This window comes from Macrobrachium nipponense, chromosome 30, assembly GCF_015104395.2.
Source record: "Macrobrachium nipponense isolate FS-2020 chromosome 30, ASM1510439v2, whole genome shotgun sequence".
Classification (NCBI taxonomy): domain Eukaryota; kingdom Metazoa; phylum Arthropoda; class Malacostraca; order Decapoda; family Palaemonidae; genus Macrobrachium; species Macrobrachium nipponense.
This window is the reverse complement of record NC_087218.1, coordinates 11,370,867-11,379,826: the sequence shown is the minus strand read 5'-3', so window position 1 is coordinate 11,379,826 and position 8,960 is coordinate 11,370,867. Positions and strand designations below refer to the sequence as shown.

Sequence of the window (8,960 nt, the reverse complement as noted above, 5' to 3'; positions counted from 1 at the left end):
CCTCGACCTTATTCTTCTGGAGAAAATCGTTGTGTAAGTAACTTCAAGAATTCTACGTCAGCAGAAAGAAAGGAATGTGCTGGATGATGTTACTCAACCTTGTAGATCTATCTCGAGGCTGTTAAGCCTAAAATTATTTTAATGCGTCTTAGAAATTATTATTTATTTATTTCTCATGGAACATACTGTTTACGATTTTATCATTCATAAGAAAGAAATGGTGAGCAAAAAAACCGTGGGAGGAACCATAACACATAACAGGTTCAGATACTACACGCATATAAAACAGGGAAGTAAAATAATAAAGAAAATATAATGGTGGAGTATTTGCCGGTCCTCGTATTGTTCAGCATGTTCTGTGTTATGACTGTAACAAAGGACTAACGTCAGAAGAATTCGGTGATCAAGATGTTCGAACAGGTAGTATTGCAAGGCCCTGGAGGAAAGACTTTCTTTGTTTCAAAGTTAAACTGCATTTATGTGACTCCCTTGTATTGTATGAAGATTTACCTGTGTGAGACTGCATTTTTAATTGGGCTGCTCATATCAAACCTCTGTATTGTTTTGAGTATAAAGCATTGAGTTTTTGAATGTGTTTGTAGTGTTTTTCCGTTTGAAACTATAGCTTAGACTATTCAAAATCGTCTTTTGTTAATCATCTGAAGTATATATTTAACAGAACGTGGTAGAGCGGTGATGTAGTACAAAGTTTCATTAATCCAATGTAATCCTCTTATCTATGGAGATTATCTGCACTATCTTGAGAGATGTGAACCTACCCGTTGGTTGTCCATTGCGTAATTAATTAAAAATACTTTATTTTAGCTTCTTGCTTTCTTGGTTCCCAACATTTCACTTTATTTCTTATAACTAGGCTAGAGATCTCTCAAATTTGAAGACAAAATGTTAATTTAAGTGTTAAAGAGTGCTAAAATCATTGTTTCTGCAGCTCGTTAATTAATTAACGACAAGGTAAAGCTCACAAAAAGGGGTGAATCCCGAAAGGTTTTTCCTTGTTTAAAATAAAACTAGGAAGTGAAAATCTGTTGGCGAAAAGTTTAGGAACGACTATATAAGGTCATTGGGTACGACAAGCTAGAGGACCTGGAGGTGACGGACAATATTGAGATAGCATATCCCACAAGCATACCTATTTCAGGAACTCTGGCAGACTTGCGCGAATTGCACTTACATTTTGTTAGAGACATGACCATTTGTCTGTTACAGTATAAGATGAAGTGTATTGTTATTTCTCTCTCTCTCTCTTAGACAAAAGACACTTTACGTTTTGTAAAATGATGTAAACCATCCCCCGAAAGGGATGCAAAACTGTACTGTATTATTCTCTCTCTCTCTCTCTTTGTTAGACAAAAGACATACTACGTTTTGTAAAATGATGTAAAACTTTTTCCGAAAGGGATGCAAAACTACTGTATTATTCTCTCTCTCTCTCTCTCTCTCTCTCTCTCTCTCTCTCTCTCTCTCTCTCTCTCTCTCTCTCTCTCTGTTAGACAAGAGACACTACGTTTTGTAAAATGATGTAAACCTTTTCCCGAAAGGGATGCAAAACTAGAGTACGATTCTCACTCTCTCTCTCTCTCACTCAAAACTGTAGTGTATGATCTCTCTCTCTCTCTCTCTCTCTCTCTCTCTCTCTCTCTCTCTCAAAACTGTAGTGTATGATTCTCTCTCTCTCTCTGTGTTGTGTGTGTGTGTGTGGTAGACAAGAGACACGCTACGTTTTGTAAAATGATGTTAACCGTCCCCCAAAACGGTTGTAAAACTGTAGCCTACGCTCTCTCTCTCTCTCTCTCTCTCTCTCTCTCTCTCTCTCTGTTACAACAGGAGAGACGAGACGACGTCAGTACATCTGGTGACCGCTGGCTGAGAAGGTCGCTGTCTCCTGTTGGTAATCCATACTCTGGGCCCTGTGAAAATCGATAAAAATCTGCCTTTTCAATTGATTGCCATCGAGGTATGTCTACTCATGACTGAAACACGGCTGGATATTAGGTATAAACCCACAGAGTTTTATGGTTTTCGTTTTAAAAGCAGCTTTATGGTGGTAATTATCATTGGCTACTAATGATGGGGGTCTCGGACGTAGCTAGTATAGCTACTAGTAGTAGGCCTAACCTGGCCCACCCAAGTCCAGTCGAAGTAATATAATGATGTAATTATGATTTATGAATTGTGCAGTGTGCCACATTTTTAAAATATATTTTTGGAAAGATAGAACTTTATTTTCATGCATGTCGGATTTAAGTTGTTGCCGCTGGAGTAGGTAAAGCAACAGATAGGCTTAACTGAGCTGAAAAGGATTAACGTCTGCTATATTAGGTAGTTGATATTGCGTAACCGCCATGCCTTTCTTGGCAATGACATAACCAGGCCTATTTTTCTTCGTACTTCTCAGCATTTGTATCTTAGTAGTAAACCCAAAAGTACATAGACTGTAGAGTAAGTTAGAATGGTAACTCTGGCCTCTGTTTTAGACCTACGTTGTAGCCTAATTTGAATAGTACTAATGGACGAAGATTCATTCCCCCGCTCGAGACGTAGGATGATTATGCCAATAAACCAAGAGAATAATCCTTTATAAAAACTAATTGGATTACTTGTTGACATTTTAAGAGCACTCTTTTAACAAAATATACCTATACTGCATGTGGTTTCATTTAAAGTATGATTACAATAAAGAAAGTTCAGAGGGTTCAGGTTTTTGATGAGGTATGATGTTCTGCCATATAGGTTCTTTAAGGTGGGTTAGGCTAGGTTAATTTGGGTTTTAGTATACTTTTTAACCAAGGTTGCGTTGGATGAGAAAAAAAACAAAAATTCTCCCTCCCCCAGCCAGGAAAGATGTAGTAACCTAATGGTAGTAATGGTTTGGGTAATTAGCCCATTACAGCTGTAACTTGAATAAGAAACTTATGTATGGTTTTTCTGGTTTGGTTTTGGTTTCAAACCCATGATAGATGTTTTATTCAAGCCGTAATTTTCTACTATATTTGGAGAACAGGCCTGAATAACTTTGGCAACCCATCTTCAAAAGGTCAGCATGACAATCCACATTCCAGCCAGGACTCTAGTGCCCCAACCTAACCTAGGGTGCTGGATCTGGTATCTATAGAAAATGTCAACTGCCACAGTCTAGTTCGCCGCAGAATACAGGCTTAGATCTACCTAACTAGCCAGACAGAATGAACCTCCATGTACTTTGACCTGTTCTCATTTTAACTTAACACAGTCCTCTGTATTGTGGGCCTATGCTTTTTCCTTTTATTAGGGATTGGAAATACTGTGTAGGACGGGTAAATATGTTGTTTGTTAAACATAAGAAAAAATGTGCAGTTAAAACATCTCGTGATGCTAGATTATAGCAGATATTTGCCAGAAAGCTTGGATCACTTCAACTTCTTTCATGAAGATGAATACCGTGAAAGCAGGTAAAACCACAAGAGAGAGAGAGAGAGAGAGAGAGAAAGATCTATTTTGTTGTTGTTACATCTGTGTATAATTGTGAACTGAATTCAAATCTGGGATTTTAGTACAAGGTACCACAACTTTTTTCTTTACACGATTTCAAAGTGCCATCAAATCTCCATTGTAACTGAGGAGTACCAAATGATTGGATTTCATGTAGAAAATAGGTTTTAAATTCTTCAGAATGAATGGAAGGTGAATAACAACTCAGACTATTACATTATTCAAATTCTGTTGACAAGTTGCCATGTCGACTAGTCAACAAATCTGTTGGCTAGTCTCCTTGAATTCTTAAAAATCTATGTGGATTAACCTGTGCATCTTTTATAATGTAATCGTAGACCTAGAAAGTTAAGTTAATGGTTAGCCTTTTGGTGAGATTATTGTTTTACATTTAGTATCTTGTTTACATGCTTTAAAACAAATCAGTTTAAGGTTACTTGACAGATTTAGCTTAACATATAGGCAATTTATGAATCCTGTATGGCCTAGGATTTTTTTTATTCAGCAATAGCCTATCTTGAGACAACTGGAATAAAAATTTAGTATTTTTTTGAACATGTAAACATATCCTAATCTATACCAGGACTTCAAAAGTTAGGATATCTGGTTCAGGGTAGTCCCAACTTAAAGTTTAAGCTTTGCTATGTATTTTAAGTTACACTAAGTCACTTTTTCACCAGTAAATAAGTCCTACCTTTCCTTCTTGTTTCAAGCATTTTGGAAACTGCCCACACAAAGTCCTTGGACCCATCTGTCGTAGAGCTCTAGCTCATAGGATAGGACGATTACCTTTACTTTCTGTTTTAACATGGTGGGAGTGGTAAACATGTTGTCTGAACCCATCAGTTTATGATGACCTAATTAGTAGCTGCCTTCCAACATGGATTATCTTGTCGTTAGGGCAGCACTGTGTTTGCATGGTTTTTTCTAGAGTTAGGCTGGGTGTTCCCGCGCAGGTTTACCTGTCCGTCCACCCACGACCGTTCGACGGGTGAGCATCCGCACATAAAGAGTAGAACTGTCAGTCGGACAGTCAACTCGAGGTCATTGCTCTCATTTCTTGCCTAGCCTTTGTCGTGGCAACACTACATGGTAGCATGGAAACTCCTCTAGATGATAAGAAGGTGGAGCCACATACACTGGTTGCTGCTATGGCAGTTCACTTCAAACCAGCATAGAAGCAAAAAGGCGTTAAAGAGTAGCAGCATATAATGAATAAGGTTAAATTAGACCTGAAATGTTGGTTAGTTAGGGGAAACAACCGAGTGGACTAGCTGATCCAGTCTTGCCCACTTGTTGATCCACCCTCAGAAAAAGTACTTAAACACGTCTTGACACTGGAGATGGGCACCAGTCATGAGTTAACGGTGGTGGGAGCAACTCCTCAAGACTTCTACTCTCCTTTCAAAGTAAGCAAAAGTACTGTTTTGGAGGGTGGATCAACAAGCAGACAAGACTGGATCAGCTAGGCCACTCGGTTGTTTCCCCTATGAAATGGACCGTGAAGCCTACTTTCACTAGTAACGCCTATATCAAATTGTATTTATCACATGGAAATAGTTTTTATTTATTATGTGATTTGGACTAACAACCACAATAAAGCAACTTTCCTTTCAATAGCTAACTCTCCTGTTACCAGGTCTCAACTGCCAAATTAACTATAAAAGACTATAGGCATATATATGCAGACAAATGCATTAGATCTTCCATTTTGCAATAGTAAAAGAGCAAGATATCAGTTTTGATTGCCAAAGAAACTGAGGCATGATAACAATGCCAAATTAGATTACTAACAGCGTCAGTCATTACACCAAAAGAATTGGACAATACCAGGTTCAAGCAGTTACCACTTTTGTATGGCCTCATTTATAATTTTTTGACAAATTCAGAGGTAAATTCAAGAGTTCATAGATCTTGGTATTCAGTAGTAGAAATAGAAATAAAAAAATTTGAAGGGAAAACAATAAAAAATTTGCTGTCTTCTCATTATTGCGGTAGGGATGTAGGAAGACATTGGAAAGTTCTCTTTGGTGGTTTTTTTGGCATTTCTGTTATTGATTTTTGTCAACGATCTATGGGCTATCATCTAATCTGGATCAAAATAAGTGAACACAAATGTGGAAAACCCCTAAGTATTGCATGATTTATCTAATGTGGTATACTTCTGCCATATATTTTTGAAAGTTTATCTGCCTTTCTAGGAATAATAATTTAGCTACATGGATTTTCCTTGTGTTCACATGCCTTGCATTGTCAACTTTGTGTTTGAATCACAGACCTCTACTGTAAACCTCTAGATAGGATGTATTAACATTTTATTATTCAGCTCTAGCTGTTAACTAAAAAATACTCTGTGCAATTCATTGTTTACTGTATTTTAGTATGGTTTATTTTTTGATTTGCCATATAAAGAACTTTTGAGGGAGAGATTAATTTGGGACATTAGGGACCTTAGGGGTTGCTCTCTCTCAGTGATAAATGTGGCAAGATTCACTTGGGAAATTGAAATTCTTCAGTGCTATATAAATTTTTAAAGATATACATCACACTTGTTCCTATAGGAATACAAACCTTCATCTTTTATATGGATTACCTTTGTCAAAAGGTGGTCCAGTCATTGTAGTTAGGTTATTGAATGAGATGCTGGGGAACTTACCACTAAGAGTGTCGCATTTTGTTTAACTACTGTAATGAACAGACATCTTGCACTGCACCCAACATGGCTGGCATTGTTAAAGCTAGACCAAGTATTTCTTTGTATGACTGGTTGATTGTGTGGTGCGTTTTTGTAAGGTAGGGTGTTTTGAGTTATATGATCGCTTACCTGCTTCTTCTTGATAAATAGTTCTACTGTCTGGTTCTATGTTTAACTTTATGCTTCTTCATAATGTTAGTTCTGGATTAGTAATCTTTGTAGTCTTAATCTCTCAGGAGAAGTTTGAATGAGATGAATGGCAGAGTTTCTTTCTTTACTGTGCAAAGAATTAGAGTTACAAGTACAACTACAAAAACTTATAAATCTATTGTTGGACCCTGGCAATATTTCTGCTTCTGTACTCAATGACAGCTGCCAGTCCTCTCTGGCTTCTTCTGTCATTCTGAAATTGAGCCACCCTTGGTTCGAATTTGGCACCACCTCCTTAGGCGGTGCAGGATCTGGTTCTCCGCTCAACTGGATTCTTGATTCGTGGAGCAGTCTTTCCTTATCTTGTCCCCATCCCCTTTTAGGTGGGGTTAACATGTTAATTCCTCCTTTTCCAGGCAGAGTCAGTAATTTAACATGTTAATATCTCTTCCCGGAGGCAGAGCTCAGCTCCATTATCGAATGAAGCTGAGTAAGTTTGGTGCGAGGTCACAGGTCAAAGATTTTATGACAGTCTTAAGATTTTAATTTCAATGGTGTTATGGTCCAACGTCCTGTGACTAAGGTTTTGTTATGTCTAGGCTTGTTGATCGAATTCTGACTCACACACCAAAGCTCAATTCTCTCTCTCTCTCTCTCTCTCTCTCTCTCTCTCTCTCTCTCTCTCTCTCTCTCTCTCTCTCTCTCTCTCTCTCTCTCTCTCTCTCTCTCTCGTTATTTTCACTGACTATACTATGACTATTTTCTCTCCTTCTCTTTCTCATTATTTTCACTGTACTTTGATTGTTCTCTCTCTCTCTCTCTTTCTCTCTCTCTCTCTCTCTCTCTCTCCTCTCTCTCTCTCTCTCTCTCTCTCTCTCTCTCTGTTTTTACGCTACCCTATCTACTATTATTTCTAATAGCTATCATTATAGATTGCTTTGGCTTGTGTTTTATGATTTTGGTTATGATTGGTATGAGAATGATGGTGCCTGGTGCTTCTCCACCGCTTATGATTGATTAGCACAGATGCCTAGAGCGTGAACAAGTATGTGTATGCAAGGTTCACATCTTTTCCTGTTAACTCTCATCTGTACTTTGTCTTTTGCAGAAAACAGGAGTGTACACCTCTGTCAATTGTATTCTATCTCTCATAGTCTCCTGTCCAGTAGAAGTGGTACAAGTCCAGGTGTAGCATGTCAAGGAAGGGATAGCTGATTTCTTCCACGGGCAGTACTCCACTCTTCCTTGCTCTTCACCAGCCTTGATATCTGTCTGTATTGTTGGGATGGTGTTTGCCTATTCATCCCTTGAAGAGGTGAGGAGGCATGTGCAGACTAGACAGCAATCCACTAGAACCCTAGCTAGTGCTTCAGCTGCCATGACGTTGGTAACAATAATCCCCATTTCCTGTTTCTTTATTGACTACTTCAAGACATATCCAGGAGACCCCTTCCTGTGCATCATTTTGGAACGTCCCCGCCGCCAAACTTTCTCCTCCTATGTCAGTCTTGGTGGGTGCCTCATGACTGAGATCACTCTTACTGACACTACTGCTGCTCCTATTTCTGCTTCTCATTCTGCGGTAGCCCATGTTTCATTCTCTTTTAAGATGCTTGCCTTGAATCTATCCCTGGTGGGTTCAGGAGAAGTTATATAGACTCAGGCTTAGGGTTTTAGGAGGTCAAACTGTTGTTGTGCTTTTCCTTTCCTTCTCTTCCTTGTCTTCTTACAGTGGTCCCCCCGTATTTGCGGGGGATGCGTACCAGACCCCCCCGCGAATAGTTAGAATCCGCGAATGTTTGGAACCCCTATAAAAACACTAAAAACAGCCTATTTTGTTAGTTAAAACTTAAGAAAAACCACTAAAAATTTTCATACTTGGTTTTTTTAATAGTTTTATCACAAAAAGTGCATTTTATGATGAAATTGATAACAAAAACCAGGAATTTGTGGATATTTCTCATAGAAAAATACTGCGAATGCGCGAATTTTCCGCGAGTAATGCAGGGAAACGTTCCCGAAAGAAATCCGTGAATCCAGAGAACGCGAATACGGGGGTCCACTGTATTCTTGTCCCTACTCTTCACCTCCCTTATTGTCTTCTTATCTTGATGGGCAGAAACATAGGAAGAAGTCCTAGAAGGAAGTCTTCAGTGAGAAGCTAAAAATTTGTCGTACAGCCACGATACTTCTGTTGAGAGTGGCGGCAGTCCCATCATTGTTTTATGTAGGCAAGTGATTATGGGTGATGTAGGTAAATTGGTTCACAAGTTTCCTGGTGACCTATCACTGGTGCCAGAGTCTCTAAATCCAGGTCACTCTTGTTCACTTCCATGATCTTTTTGGGATAGGAGGACAGCCTGAATCTTCCCCTGTCTGTGTTTTCCTGGAACCCTGAATGAAAGAGTCCACACTCAGGACTACATGCTTTGTTGGGTCTTTGGAGACTTCTTTCAAGAGCTTGACTGCTTCCCTTTGGGTAGGAAGGACTTGGGTTTGTGTCAGTGTATGCACAGCCGGGGGTTGACCTAGCATGTGCATCACCTTTTGTCTTTCTACTTGAGGGATGGTGCCCACAAGTCATTGAATACTTTCAAGTACACCTGTTGTAATTACTTGATGTGGT

At 38.9% G+C, this 8,960-nt stretch overlaps 1 protein-coding gene across 4 annotated transcripts in view; it reads left to right on the top strand.

Annotated features, from left to right (window-relative positions):
- Window positions 1-1,841: 1,841 nt before the first annotated feature.
- The window catches only part of LOC135202284 (putative sodium-dependent multivitamin transporter), an 89,985-nt gene continuing 82,866 nt past the window's right edge, over window positions 1,842-8,960 (top strand). The window contains exon 1 of one of the 4 annotated variants that reach the window (XM_064231591.1): window positions 1,842-1,975. The gene's annotated coding sequence lies outside the window, so the exon portion shown is untranslated. Of the gene's footprint in view, window positions 2,014-8,960 lie in introns of all 4 variants that reach the window. The other 3 variants (XM_064231589.1, XM_064231590.1, XM_064231592.1) reach the window with 3 other exon arrangements.